A 15,700-nucleotide genomic window follows, 5' to 3' on the forward strand; every position below is an offset into this window, starting at 1 on the left:
TATGGCTTTGTTTATTTGTCAAAACAAAGGTTCAGACTTGTGAGAAATATTCTTTGTCAGTCAGGATCCAAAACTCAACAGCAAGAACAGAGTTATAAATGACAACAATTTGCTGAGACTCATAGCAAGTTTAAACCCCTTTCTTTTCAGAATTCTCACACAGGATAAATGATAAATGCTTGAATTTGTAATCTAATCCTCATTTCTACTCCTCCACTTCCCAGCATTTAGATATACAGACATATTCTAGCAGTTTTTGTCACAATAAGTGCTACTTTATTCCATGAATAATTTTATGGTATTACTCATCCTCAGTGGAAATCCACAATATCAAGCTGCTATTTCCTAAGCAAGAGCAGTATCCAGTTGCTGCTCCTTCCTGCCTGTCCATCTCATTTTAATGGCTAAACATGATATAAATAAAATTATTTGTTATGCATGGATAACTTCAAACTATTTTGTCATTAACTCAAAAAAGAGGAGTGAAACAGTCATCAGGTGAGTGCTGTCTTATGTGAGAAGATTTCTGGCCCAGATTTCAAGAGAATCACCTCTAAAGCACTTTCTACAATGTAGAGGTAATGTTTATTTTCTTGAACCATTACAGACCCAAGATACAAGAGCAGTAAAACTGTGGAAAACCAAGGAGTAACAGTCTACACTAGGTGGCACTGCTACACATGCCTTAAGTTTCTTTGCTGTGGGTTCAAATTTTTGAACAAATCTCTGTATTAAGTTTGAGGGAGGTATTTTAGGAGAGCTTTGGCAAAGAGCAAGGAAGCATTCTTTGTTCTCCTGCAATCACAGACAACTTTCACTATGTAATTATTATCTAGAAACCAACCAGTAGGAGTCTTAATGCTAATGCTGTTCCTGCCTGCAGGAATTCCACACCTGCTGTCCAAGCCAGTCCTTCAACAGCCACACACAATCAAAGCCACACTTTGCCTTTGCAACACAAACAGGAGCCCAGTCCTGTTCTCTTCCACTTAAAAATTCCCAACCAACCAACAACAACAACAAAGTACTGTTTCACTGCATGCACAAAGCTTGATAAAGAGTTGTTGGTGGTTATCACTGTAAAGCGTTTGATTTGCAGCCAGTAGGCATTAAAATGCAACAATTCAAGACTAAAATGCAACAATTCAAGTGAACTACACTTCTCCTAATCAGTGATTAGAGATGGGCAGAGCTGTGAGGATTTTTCCCAAAGCAAGCAAGGCCAACTGAATTTTAGAAGTGTGAACATACCCTGCAGAAATACAAAGTTTCTGAAAGCAGAATCTGTTATGGCCAAATCCGTCTTTCATTCTAAGTTTCAGAATTTCAAAATCTACTGTCAAAGAAAGTACTAAGACAGAAGAATTATTGATCCCTATTGACTCATACACCTAGAGAATAGTAAATGTTGGTTTAATCCTATTCACATGCCTTTAGGGGGTTATATTCCCGTCTTGCTGAGCATCACAAAACACAAATGCATTTTTTCAGAAAAAGATCCTACAAGAAAGATTCCTATGACTTATGGGGGGGAAAAACCCAACCCAAATCAACCATTTTGCAGAATTCTCATTCTTCTGTGATGAATATTAGCATTTCTTCCAAGTCTCCTCACAAGGCTTCTCTGATTACAAAGTTGTGCAATAGGGGAATCTTACTAAACAAATCAAAGGAGTTTTAAATTTCAAATAATAATAAAATAGGTGTTTTTACTTGAAGATATTTTTTCAGTATAATCAGATTCAGTATAGCAGAATAATTTTTTTTCTTTTAGACTACTATCCTCAACATCATTTTCCCAGAAAAAAACAAACCCCTAGCCTGTGAATTTTAGTGAGAACTGCATGGTACAGACTCATTCTTTGCTTGATTCAAAACAGGAAAAGAGAAAAAGTAGAACAAGAGCTATGATCTTGGCAACTGAAATGTCTCCTCTGTACTAAAAAACCCTAAAAGACAGAGTTTACAATCATCTCTTCTCCAAAAGAAGTGTTAGCAGACATTACTACACCAGACATTGATTTGTGGGGTTGCTGTTATCTTTAAACCAAGTTTTAATCAAATTTCATTATCAGAACAGGAAGCAACAAACTGAAAGCAAACATTCGTGCCCCAGTCAGCTTTTAAAATTCTTTTGCTTTGGTTTCATTTCAAGTGCCTGACTTCTATTTATCTAAGAAAGGGGGAAAAAATCAGCATCTTCTGGAAAAACTGCAAAATGGAAATGTTGAAATGTATAAACCAGCTTACTGGCAAGGTCCTCCTGACAGCAAGGCAAATGGTTCCAAGAGATTGAATCTTTCTTGAAAGGCCAGAAAGTATCAGGCAGTCCCAAATTATTGAACATATTCTACCCTCTGACTTCAATTAAAACAGTACCAGCTACTACCTTTGTGAAGCTGAAAACTAGCACTGTATGAAAAGGTTTGAATATTCAAGCCTCTGATGCTGGAGTCCAAAAAGACAGAACTAAACTGACAGCATCCTGAAAGCATCCTGCTACAGCATCTTACTAAATGCCCAAGACTGGAGGGGCAGGGGTATCATGCTCCTTGCAGAGAGGACAATGGTCTCACACCACATGATTTGAGTGCCCTGCCTTCCATGCAGATGAAACAGGTGCCACTAAACTCCTTTCTTTCTTTCTTTCTTTCTTTCTTTCTTTCTTTCTTTCTTTCTTTCTTTCTTTCTTTCTTTCTTTCTTTCTTTCTTTCTTTCTTTCTTTCTTTCGCTTTCTTGCTTTCTTTCGTTCTTTGTTGCTTTCTTATTATTATTTTTTTAATGGAGGACAGGAAAGAAAACAAAACATGTATCTGCTGATCCACCCTGGAGGAAAAAACATCCTCAGAGACAGGTTGCTCAGAGGAAGGATGCAACGAGAATTGGGTGGATCAGTTCAGAACAGGAGCCTGATCCCCAGCCTGTCTCTATCCAACTCCCAGGTGACTGGCAAACACTTCCCAGGGCAGGTACCTGGCATAGGCTGGGAACAGCAGGGCAGGAATCTGAACCAGTGGAGTTGCTTAAGCAGACTACAAACAGTCTCAGTTCTGTCCTGAAGCATTTCTAGCACAGATAAGAAATGAAACAACCTCAGTAGGTGAGAACAAAACTCTGACACACATCAGTTACCAAGGCTGCCAGCAGAACTGCAATCAGAGGCTTAAAGGCAGCCAAATTCAGTGGACAGGGGTACTTGCAGTGGATTTCTCATTCAACTGAGAAGCTGTTTCCCTGTCAAAAACCTCAAGAAAATTATTTGTTCCCACAAAATGATTTGAATTTTGACAAGTCAGTATTTTCCCTTATGTATTCTATGTAAAGCAGTCATTTTAGGTAAAGCCATTATGAAAATTCCCCAGAAGAGTTCACATTAGTATTCCACTGCAAGATCAAGATCTGAAAGGCAATACTGCATTCTGCAAGATTTCAAAAGAAAAAGGCTCCTGCAGTTCCTCACACTATATAAAGTCATTTACAAGAGTGTTTTATATGTCTTTGGATGAACTTACAAGGCTGCTTTCCCCATGTTTCTGAAAAGAAAAATGAGATTGCTTTTCTTTCTCTTTTCTGAAATGAAAACTTTTATTCTAATGTATTCCTAACTTTCCATGAGAGATGAAATAAGAGACTGAGGGGGAGATGGGACTCAAATAACACAGAGAAGACAAAAAAAAATTAGAATGGTTTGGGTTGGGAGACACCTTAAAGATCATCTTGTTACAACACCTTTCATTAGACCAGGTTGCTTCAAGCACAATTTTAGGGATGGGACAGCCACAACTTCTCTGGGCAACCTGTGCCAGTAAGTGCCACACCACCCTCACAAGGAAGAATTTCTTCCTTACATATAAATCAAACACTTCCCTCTTTAAAGCCATTACCCCTTTTCCTACCATGTTATCCTTTCCTATCACCCTTACCAAAAGTCCCTCTCCAGCCTCTTGGAGCCCCTTTAGGCACTGGAAGGGGTCTAAGGTCTCAGAATCTTCTCTACTTCAGACTGAACAGCTCCAGCTCTCCCAGCCTGTCTCCAGAGCAGAGGTGCTCCAGCCCTCTGAGCATCTTCATGGCCTCCTCTGGAATTGCTTCCACAGCTCCACATCCTTCCTGTGCTGGGCCCAGAGTTGGAGGCAGCTCTGCAGGTGGTCTCAGGAGAGTGGAGCAGAGGGCACAGTCCATTTCTGCTGCAGCTTAGACAGATTTGGCTTTCTGGGCTGTGCTCACACATTGCTGGGTCAGGCTGAGCTCCTCTTCCAGCCCCATGTCTTCTTCCTCAGGGCTGTATCAATGTCCTCAAGCCCATTAACACAACAAAACCTGGAAGTCTGTTTATATTAAAACTTAATTTGTTTATGAAATAAAAATTTTGCATCCCAATATCTACTGACATGCCAATATTCTGTTTAACAGTAAAGGTCCTGCAGTACTTCAGTACAGGCTTTAATACAGTGGCATTGTTTTTCAGCTGGCTGTACTGCTGGTCATGGGCCTGGCAAATGTGCCCTTCAAGGCTAGTCTTAGGACTGTGGGAGTTTTAACACAAAAAACCCTCTAAACCCCACTACTTATTCTAAAAATGCAGAAAGCAGTAGGAACTATAGGAAGTTCACAAAGTTACAATTCTGCTTTTGGAAGGGTGGAGAGCATTATTCACTCAGATGCTACTGGAGCCCATAATATTTACACTTAGCCATCAGGAGAGAACAAAACAAAAGGTATATTCCAAAGGGATAGATCCTTATTTTTTCATTATGGGTTTAATTATTCTGTATTAACTGATACACCTCCACTGCAGCAGATGGGACTACTTTCAACACAGGTGGTCTTCTTTGAGCACAATGTCTAAGCCCAAAGTTCCCTACCACAGGTTGGTAGAGGCAGGCTTCCCAGCAAAGATAAACAGCTGAGCACAAGGCAGTTCAGCTCCCATGCTGCCACACCTTGCACCTGGCAGGGCTGCAGGCGCTATCAAAGCAGGCAAAAAAACCCACACCAGAAAGCCCGTTTCTCGCCTGTCAGGCCGGTTTTAGGTCATGTGAGGGAGGAGAGTGAGGGAATGGTTCTCCAGCCCTGGTCTCCAATGTTTTCATCACAGGTGATTCAACATTTTAAGAGCTGTTTCATTATGCTATGCCTTAATTTATGGCATATATTTGTGAATTCCCTGTTTGGACTCAGCTACAAGAAGTTGGGAGTGCTTTGTCTGTAACAAACATAACCAAAGGAAGGAGGCTGCAAAAACTATTCATACAGACTTTGAAAACCAGGCTTAATCTGAGAGGTGATGCTGCTATTGCTTCCAGTACAGACAAAAAAACCCACAACTTAAAAAAGCCTAAAAACTGTGACATCCAAAGGTTTGAATAAAAAATGAGAGCTTGTTGTAGTCCTGGGTTAGATGTCAGAAGAAAGGAGAAGATGCACATCCACGTGGCCCCCTCAGAACCCACCCACTGGATCTGGTTGCAATTCCACCCTCCTCAGGAATTCAGCAGCAGTGCCAATCAGCCTTGGCTATCTATAAACTGTCCTGAGGATTTTGGAACAGCTGCCAGCAGCTTTATTGACAGATGATTGCTTTAAACTTTTGTTTGGATGCAAATAAAAGCTTTCATCCCATTTGCCAAACACTGAAAGGTTAAGGCAGATGAGAAGACCTTACGCCACAGGAAGAGGCTTTTATCTTCTACAAATGTGATGGTCAAAACTTGCAGGGGATTAAAAAGCTCAAAGATGATCTTGTTATAGCTAAGAAAACCCAAAGCAGAACACACAATCTCTAAAGGGAACAATTTTAGGATCATGAGCTGAGTGCTTTGAAGTCAAACTGTCCAAGTTAACACAGCATCAAATAATGTCCTGTGCTCTTGGAGTAGCTGTTATGATGAAGTTTAATATATTACTAGATCCCATACTTAGATTGCAAAATAAAATATCAAAAAGCCTTGCCTCCTCTCTCCTGAGTGGAACTCTGCAGAAATAAGGATATTACAGGATGGCTGAACTACTCAGAATGGTTTATATACACAAGGGGATGAGGCACAGTGCAGCACTGGCTGACAATATACAACAGATTCCATATGTGCAACACTGAAGTAGTTGGAAAAAGTGAATCATCCTGCACAGAATGCAATGAGCAGTTTATGGCATTCAACATGCACATGAATATGGGTTCAGAACATCACCACACCCTCACTCAAAGCTGGACTCTTACTTATGGGTAAAAAAAAGTGTTTAGTTTAAAGTGGTTTTTGTTTGTTTGTTTGTTTGTTTTTTTAAGCTTTGGGCTGAAGACATTAAACTGACACTGTACAGGACATTGTGGTTTGCAAAAAAGAGATAGGAGTCCTTGCTGTGCATGTTTGGCTTAAGTCTGCACCAGAAGCACACACTAAGTGTGGCTAACTCCAAAGATGAAGCTGATTTTGAAAATGCTCATGGCTGTCCAGTTAAGTAGAAGCTCCTTGCTCAGAGCACAGCCTCATGGGAGAGAATGAGCAGTGTTTTGTACCTGCTGTGGCTTCACTGTCTCCTGTTCCAGGGCTGCAGTTCCCTTTCATCCCTTGTTTATCCTGCTGTGAGGACCAACTCAGCACCTGGTTGAGGCAGCAAGGCAGGGAGATGTTTGGGCATCCCCAGAGGCAGTGCCAGGACGTTCATCTGAGCTGCCTCAGCAGCTCTGGCTCACTTTGCTCCCCACCTGTTAGTGGGACAATCAGTCAGCAACCAACATGTGCAGCCCTGAGAGGAAGGGGAGCTGGACAGAGACTCCAGCTTTAACACAAGAAGAAATGAATATATACTCTTGAAATGAAATGAGGGTTGTGACATGTTGTTTTGGGAAGGTATTGATAAATTGGGGCAGTAAGTGCTCCAATTTATCAATAAATTACCCTAAGGTGGCAGTAAGCTTGTGCATAATAAAGGAAGATGAGAGAAGATACAGAAACATTTTTTTAAACTGTAATTTAAGAGTCTATGGAATAGGCTTTCAATGAAAGGAGAATAAACAGCTTGCTATGTTTTATTCAGAAGAATTCAGCAACAAAGAAGGCTCAAAGTTCTCAAATACTCCATATCTTTTTGTCTTTGTAATGCATGATTGGAAAAAATTCTGCTTTTCTCATGTAAGGGAAATGGCCTATCTTCTAAGAGAGAAGGAAAAACTTAAAGCTACTCTAGGAACTTGCATGTATGTACCCTTTTGGGGCTTAAATGGAAAGCTTCACTTACCAGGTTGACTCAAACCTGTTCATAGTGATGGCAGAATTTGATTCTAAATAGATAATTTTTTAAAAAGCCAAAACAGCACAGCTTCTTCGAATCGAATGGGCAGCACTAGCTTCCTCCTAACCCCCAATAACAGAGCTTGAACAGTGGCTGGTCTTGTGGCTAAGAAAACAGGACATGTGGGTGAAAAGGGAGAGGGAAAAACCCCCTTTGGGATGATGACTGGAGGTGCCCCACTGTGACAGCAGCCTCTCAGGCAGAACAGGTACTGCAGCCTTAGACACTGAGCAGTTCCACTGGGCGGAATAAAAAAATCCAGTCTCTACTCCATTCATACTGTGTTCAAACAGACAAAGCTTGCTGAAACACAAAAATATACCTAAAATCACAAACTGAAGAGTCAATGCAATGCTTCCCTATGATGTGGTAACAAGCTGCCCAGGACAACACCATCCCAATCCGAATGAAGAAACTCAAAATAAAAAACATCAATGGATAAGACTAATGGGAAGCTCAGATGAGAACACACACTGGATAAATGACTCATCCCAACAGACCTCACATATTCTTTCAGGAACAATTCAGAAGTCTGGTACAGCTTTTGAATTCAGTGCTGATGACAGAATGTTGCTGAATCCCACCAAACCCACAACCATTTGCACCTACAAAGTGTTGGCAGGTCTGTATTTTCACAACAGCTAAAGGCTGTTTGATCTGGGAACTACAACAGCGTCCACATACATAAAAGGCTGCTAAGGACAAGACCTTTACCTTCCACCACTTCCTGCAGAACAGCTCTGCAGTGAAACTGCAGCAACCCTACAAGGTTGTGGAAGTGAGGAACGATCTGATTTGTCCTATTTGCAGGACAACAGAAAAACATTTGCTCCCAGAGGAGAATTCGACTCCCATCAGCAGGAGATTATGCCCCACATATTGATAATAATTTAATTTTTTTATGACCTACAATCTGAGGAATGAAGAAACTGTTGAGATTATGCCCTTATAATGATTGCTCTCCCCAACTTTTGTAGGAGAGTACTTGATGCACCTTCAGTTATCCAAAATTTATTTGGACAGATACCACCTAATTTCCTGAACATCCTAATGATACTTTCTTATAAATTAAAAGTAAAAAATTACAACTTTAATATTTTTTACTTAAAATTGAGAATGCTGTTCCTTCCTTTAACAAAATCCTGCTCTTTGATCTAAATCCTAACACTGCTGAGATCACTCCCAGTGACATTGTTCAAACTGCCCAGATAATCCATTGCTATAATGAAGAGCAGATGTCAATTCTGGCCAACTGGCCAGCCTGGAGGAGCACACTCAGATTTCCTTTTGAGTGACCTGTGTGTGCTTCCTTCCTGTGGAAGCAGGAATTGGGCCAGAGGGAAAAGGGAGGAGGGCTGTACGCACCCAGCCCTGCGAGGTTGGTACAGATTGATGTGACTCTCCACAGTCCTCTCTCTCCTCAGATCTTCCAGTCACTAACAGTCCTTTGCTCAAACTCATCAGTATCTCTTGTTCACTCCCTTTGTATCAACCAGATCTTTACAGTCTGCTGCAATGCTCTAGTCTTTGCTTCTTTCCCCAAGTCCCCAAACCAGAATACACATAAAAATCCCAGCTATTACAATACAGTTTCAGTTGCTTTGTGAAATTCTTTTTTATGAAGACCCTTATGATAACATCTTACTATTGGCAAGTGCCTACATTCAAAAATATTGTGTCAGGCCGCAACATAGTTTATGATAAAATTAAAAAATTATAGGTATCAAAAAAAGAATTTTGAGCTTCATTTAGATGACAAATATATTTTCTTCTTCTTTTTTTTTTTAATATGAGGGTGAAAGGCTTTCACATATTTCTATTACTGCTTTTGAGAAAACAGTAAATGCCTGAGACTTGTAATAGTGTTGCAAGAATTACAACACACTGCTGTTTCCTGATACCCTTATGCACTGCTTACTTACCAGGATTTAAAATGCAAAATTTGTAAGAATCATTACTACTTCAAATGTTATGGTTTTTATTAAAACTTCAATGCACTAAAAGCTTAGATCTTATAAATGACAGGGCTCGTGCTGTGCACATTTAGTGTCAATACTTGCAATCACTATGAAAACAATTTCTAGTTTAAGAGTACCCAGGTCCAAATTTTGGCTGTGGCAACATCCACTTAAATAAATGAGATTAAAGAATGCATATCTGCAGGCAGAATCTGGTTCATTGCCATGTCCATGTCTCATACAGCACCCCAGTGCTCTCATGAAGAGTTAAATGCATATTCCACTGACCTCAGCAAGTCTGTTTTCTCCGTTTTCTGTACTGCTTGCTGTGGGATTTAGTTAAGTGGCCATTAAAACACTTAAAATTACATAAGAATTCAGTAGGAGTAACAATATTATGTTTTTCTAATAGACACTTAGAAGGAGCTAACACATGCATGGAGACATCATAATAATGAACAAAGATGGATTTCCAAATGATATACAGAATTACAATCTTTGCAGTGTGGTCCAGTCCTCAGAAGATATGCTAACCCAAAAATTCTTTTCGGATGATCCAGTTTCTAGATTTGAATTTCTATGTGTACATATTTGATAATGTACAATGTACACGTGCACAAATGTATATGGACAGAAGTGCATCTGCACGTCAGGCTTGCTGTTGAGTGAGAATTCTGCTGGAATGCTGTGGTTTGCTCCACAGCAAGGAAAAGCAGAGGGAGGAAAGCAGAGGGAGGAAAGCAGAACCATCCCACCTATGGCTCAGAGTCCCTGTTTACCCACCTGTGTGCTCTGCAGAACAGATCCATCCAGAAACAGTGTCCTCACTGGTGGAGCTGCCTGTCACTCAGCTTTGGCTGCAGATGTGTAAGTCTTCTTGTTTGGCTGCTCGTAGGAAATAAAAATCCTAAGTAGCTTATTTTACTTTACAGATCAGATGAAAATCTATTAACTCCTTGCATTCTAAATATGTGATGTTGAAGTGCACTGAGTGAGTAGGTCTCTTGGAGAAGCAAACACCATATTTTCTAATTGATGCTAAACGATTTAAAGTGATTTAAAGATTTGTGCTTTTTTTGGATTACAAGGTCAAGAGCCAAAGTGACAAAATACAGTCTTCCTCTAAGCAGCTCAAGTGTCTACTTTTCAAAATAGTGTCTTCTTGTAGGGCACTTTGACCTTCTTTTGGATTTTGTTTGTACAATGAAATCCTAGTCCGGCCACTCCAACTGCACCCTCCTGCAGACTTCAAACAACAGCAAATTTTCTGTGGCCAAGGCCTTATTATCCCTCTGTAATAATACAATTCAGTCTCCTGAATTCCTGTCTCTAGCAGAGTGATGGGTTATGAGTTCTTTTCTATGGTATTTGATTTGTAAAGCTCTGTTTGGAGGGTTGGGTTGCTATTGCAATTGTTTTGGCAGGATGGTAAGCCACACACACGTTTATTTGTAATGTATTAAGCCCTTGACATACTGCACTGTACTTCAGAGGCTCTGCAATTTTTTTTTTTTTGTTGTTGTAGCTTGCCTTTAGTCCTTGCCAATTTATTTCCTTTTCTTTTCCAAACAAAGCTACGATTGTTAAATCCTAATGTTAAAGCATTTTAATAGCTAGATCCAGTTACAAAACTAATTTTTAATTTATCATTGTCTGGCCAAGTTTTTACTAAATAGAAAAACTCTGCAAATGGGCTAAAGAGACATGATCCAGTAGCCAATAGCATCAAAATACCCTCTGATTTAAAGGTCTCTGGACTTAACGCTTCTGCTACTTTCATCCATAACCACTTTCTGAGGGACTGGTTTTAGGAAGTTCTCATAAAACAATCACGGCACTGGCAAACAACTTTGTTTGATCCAGAGGCCGCACTACAGTTTGCCGTGGCTACTTTTTGCCGGAATTTTTAATTGATTTTCTTAAAGTAATTATAACTTTAATACAAAAAAAGACCATTTTCCAGGAAAACACCCAACAGAAGGGAAGAAAGGAAGGGAATACTCTTCCTTTTTACTGAATGTCATCTCCATAGATTTGCATATCCTGCAGATCAACTGGTTAAATAAACATTTTAATTAATATCTCCTATATTTATTTGCTGTATAAACCATGGAATTAGCTCCCTGAAAATCTGTGCTTTTTATGACTAAGTCTTGTTTTGGCACAGCCCAACTGCAGCCAATGAAAGACATTCATTTTCAGGATATTTTTGGACTTGTGCAAGAGGCAGTGAAGAACAATAACTGATGGAAGCAGGGAAGGAGAAAAAGGAAATGTCTTCTGATCCCTCAGGATTTCGTAAGTTTGTCAGAACTCCCTCCAAGGTCCTTGTTCTAGACTCAGCAAGTCTGAACAAGGACTTCAGTTCTCAAGGAGTTAAGAATTGTTGGGAAGCTGCTGCTCTTGCTTAACCTCCCAAAGTTTCTTTGAGGGGGAGGAGGAAACATTCCCAAGGCTGGAGTGGGAAGGGGTATGTGAGTCAGGTTGTTACACTAAGGATTGTACAGACCTGAGACTCTTTCTACAAGCATACCAGGGCTCTTAGGTATGCTTGTAGAAGAACCATCTGATCCCTGAGGGGATCCCAGAGGGAAAGGAAAAGGGGGGCAAAGGTGTGAGAACCTTTTTATGGCTCAGTGGTTTTTAGGGGACTAATGAATTTATGGCATAGCAGCTCCTTTGGATGGACCTTAAAAGACCCATGAAACAGGAAAAGTCCATGACACTCTTCTTTCTCATTGTTTTCTCCATCCTGCTCCTCATTAAACTATCCAATGGTAAAACTGTCCTACAGCCCACTTCCTATTTATTCAATTATAGACATGGCAGCACTGCCATACAAGCCTACACTTGAACTCAGTTTCATTGATGAAACCACTTCCCAATCAGCACCAGCTCATATTCCTTACGTTGGCATGGCAGTAAATGTAACTTCTTTTTGAAAAGTAAGCGCAGAAAATAGTAGTGTTGCATACTCTGAATCAATAATATGGAGGATTCTTGCACAGATTCTTGAAATAAAATACAGTGTCAGTTTTGTTACTGTGCTAGAAGTCTTTCACTGGCACATTGGTTTTCATTGTGACAAACTAATGGATTGGTGCTACAAGGATGCCTGTAGAGGATGGTGCCTTATATTCCTCTTGTTAGGAGTTTTGGGACAGTATTTCCATTTTGGGAGAAGTCAGATTACAGCCTGTTTAGGCAGAGATATTTTTATCAGAAGCCATTTAACCGTTAGACGAGTAATTAAACAATTACCCTACTGATCAGCAGCGCCCTCAGTCTGAAGGCTTCTCTTCCTTGGAGTCAGTGGCAATCATGAGATTCTTTTCTTCCAGGTTCACTTGTATTCCTGTTTAGATAAATCCAAAGATCTTGTTAGCCTGGTTTTACTTACAGCCTCTTATTGCACAGAGCATTCCCTGATCCCTGCTAGCTACAAAAATACTGGACTTGCTCATCATCTTGACAGACACGTGACAAAGTATAAATTGTAGCTAGGTCATCACTGTGAGTAAAAAAACCCCAACTTATTATTCCACTTGTTATATTGCAAATTAATGAGATTTATCAATTGCTGGTCCACTTATATATCTGCAAATTGTCTGTAAATCAAGGTTTCACATGGAACTTTCACCATCCAATGCCCACTATGCCAGTAAGATCAATATTTGAGCCTGTAATTCCATTATACAGCCTCTCCTGGTCATGATGGCTACTCAGCCTGCACTTTCACACTTTGCTCTGAAATCTCATCATGTGTAAAAGGGAGTTCTAACTACTGGAAAAAAAGGCTTATCTCTAACACACAGGTAAATTGTGTTCACTGAATGGCAGTTGGTAGTGGGAAGTGGGAGAGATACCTGCGTTCATTTATGAATTCTGGCTACTTTCAAAGATACAGTCTAGGACATGGCAAGATAAGCAGGAAGAACTGTCATGGAATGGCATGGCTTGTCTTGTGTTTCCACGCCAGGAATTCTGTTGTCAGTGAATTTGCTTTCAAACAGCTTCGCTGTCAACTTAGCAAAGTAGAAGGGGGTACTTGGATGTAACAAGTTTTCCTTCATATCATTATCCCTCCTGCAAATTAGGGAAGGGAAAGGCAGGAAAAAGGTCAACAGCTCTTTCAGATAGTTAGCACTGCATTAGCAGGAAAAAAAAAAATCACTCAAAGCACATCAGTGCAACACAAACCTGAAAAGCAGAACCTGGAGAATCTGTTTCCAGGAAAAGCCTGTAGTCATGTGGCAGGGTGTTAATATTGCTTTAAAAGTATTTATTCAGCTTCTAGCTAAGATAAAATATGGATAACAACTATTCAACAATTAAAAATGCAAGTATGAGGCATTGAGGGAGAAGAAAGGAGACTAATATTTTTAACAGTAAATGTTTTCCTATAGGGACAATATTCTGCACTAATTAGCAAGCAGCACCTCAAATGCAGTGCATGATAAAGCACAATTAACCTCTTTCTAGTACCTTGAGTTGTAAGCAACATCTTTAGTTTAAAAATCAAGTATTCTGTTGTCACATTTCACTTACAAACATATTTCTGTGTGAGTGGAATGTTTTAGTGACTTCAGCTGTAATACTTCAGCTCAGTGGAAGTTAGGCTGTCATGCTTACAGTGGTTGGCTCAGTGTGAGGTAGCACTTTCCTGAAATCCCTGGGAATTGACAAGCGGGGTTGTCTCCTCCACTTGATACTCGTAAGTTTCTTATTTTTGCTCCTTCAGCCCCACAGCTATGAACATCTCCCCTGAGAGCCACTTTGAACTCCCCGTCCAGTCTAACCTCAAGGCAATTACCAGAAACAAGGTGTTGTACAAACGAAGAAGCAGCCACTACTTTAAGTGCCAGTCTTTCCTATCCAGAAACTTGCAATGCATGAGCATAAAGAAATGTAACTTGTAGTGAACGCTGGGGACTGTTTATGGCACTGGATGTTCTTGTGTATGATCCTGAAGTGATTGTGAACACAAGATGTGTTTGGCAGTTACAACAGAGCTGAAGCTAATATCAAAGTGCAAAAGACAACCTAAGAGATTACCATGCCACCAAATGCCATCCACCCCAGCTGAATTGCTTGCAGTGTTCGGTAGAGCTGGTGGTGCTTAGACTAACAAAGCAACTCTTTCATAGTGTTCCTATAATTCTGCTTTTTAGCAAGATGTGAGATTCCTAACAGCTGTACAAGGGCACTAATGCTGCACTTCAGAAAAAATGAAGGTGCAATGAAGTAGGGCCATGCTGCTAATTTTTGAGTAGTGACCATCAGTATTTTTGCTCAGCATAATAGCTGCTACTTGTGTAAAGACTCTAGGAATAGGGATGTAGTTGCTCGAATTCACTACAGTTCTAACAGAACAGGTAATCTCTGGGATTGGGAAACACTGCTCGTAAACTTGCACGTACAGTCTGAACCGAGTCATGGTCTGCTGTATTTTTAGGTAACATCCAAAACAAACGTTGAGAGCTACTTGTGCAGAACTGTAACAGAGGGCAAGACACAAAAGAAAACAATGTAAAGCAGACAGCTTGGCAATCACACGGGAACAGGCAGATTTCCTCACCAACATCACACTGTGGAATATGGGCAGGTAAGACCTTTTAGCCATCTGAGCAAGCAAAGAGGCTGTACCCACACCAAAACCTGCAAGGCAGCCAAAAAGCCGAATTACGGTCTTCAGCCTGCTTGAGTCACGGTAAATACCATCGCCCCGCTGACAAAGGCTATGTGAAAGCCAAGCTGGAATGGGGCACGGCTGGTGACTGATGTTTGCCACTGGCGATGGCGGCTGGTGAGCCCTTCAGGAGAGCGGCGGGCGTGAGGCGCGGGCAGTGACCCCGCTCTCACCTGTTCTGCCCGGGGATGGCTTTGTTGAGCGCGGCATCCCTCAGCTCTCCGCACACACGTTTTTCTCCGTGACGAACAAGCCCAGGCAGCAGCGAGCCGAGCCCGGCACGCCGGGCTCCCGGCCAGGGCAGCTCTGCCCTAACATGGCACTCGCTGCCGCCCGGGGCGGCCCCAGGCCCGTCCCTCAGCGGCGCCGCCAGCGGCCGGCCCCGCTCGCCCGGGGCAGGGGCTCGGCCCGCCCTCGGCCCGGCGCTGAGGGCCGGGAGCCGTCAAGCACGGCCGGCTGGAAATGGCGCCTTCGCGACCCCCTCCCCGGGCGGGCGCGGCGCCGCAGATGTCCCCGGCCGCTGTGGGAATCGCGGCTGCTTTCCCCCACTATGGCTCCCGTGAGAGGGCTCCGCCCTGGGCCTCGCCCTGTCCCTCCCGGGAAAAGCCCTCGCCCAGCTACCATCGGGTAGCAGCCGTCCGTCCTTGCCCGCGGTGACGAGTGGCACGGCCGCCCCTCGCTGTGCGCGGCTCTGTGGGACGGGGTCCCGCCGCCTCCCGCACTCGGTGCGGAGCGGTCACTCCTCCGGGAGGCTCAGCCCAGA

Source organism: Camarhynchus parvulus, chromosome 14 (assembly GCF_901933205.1).
Source record: "Camarhynchus parvulus chromosome 14, STF_HiC, whole genome shotgun sequence".
In the NCBI taxonomy this organism is placed as follows: domain Eukaryota; kingdom Metazoa; phylum Chordata; class Aves; order Passeriformes; family Thraupidae; genus Camarhynchus; species Camarhynchus parvulus.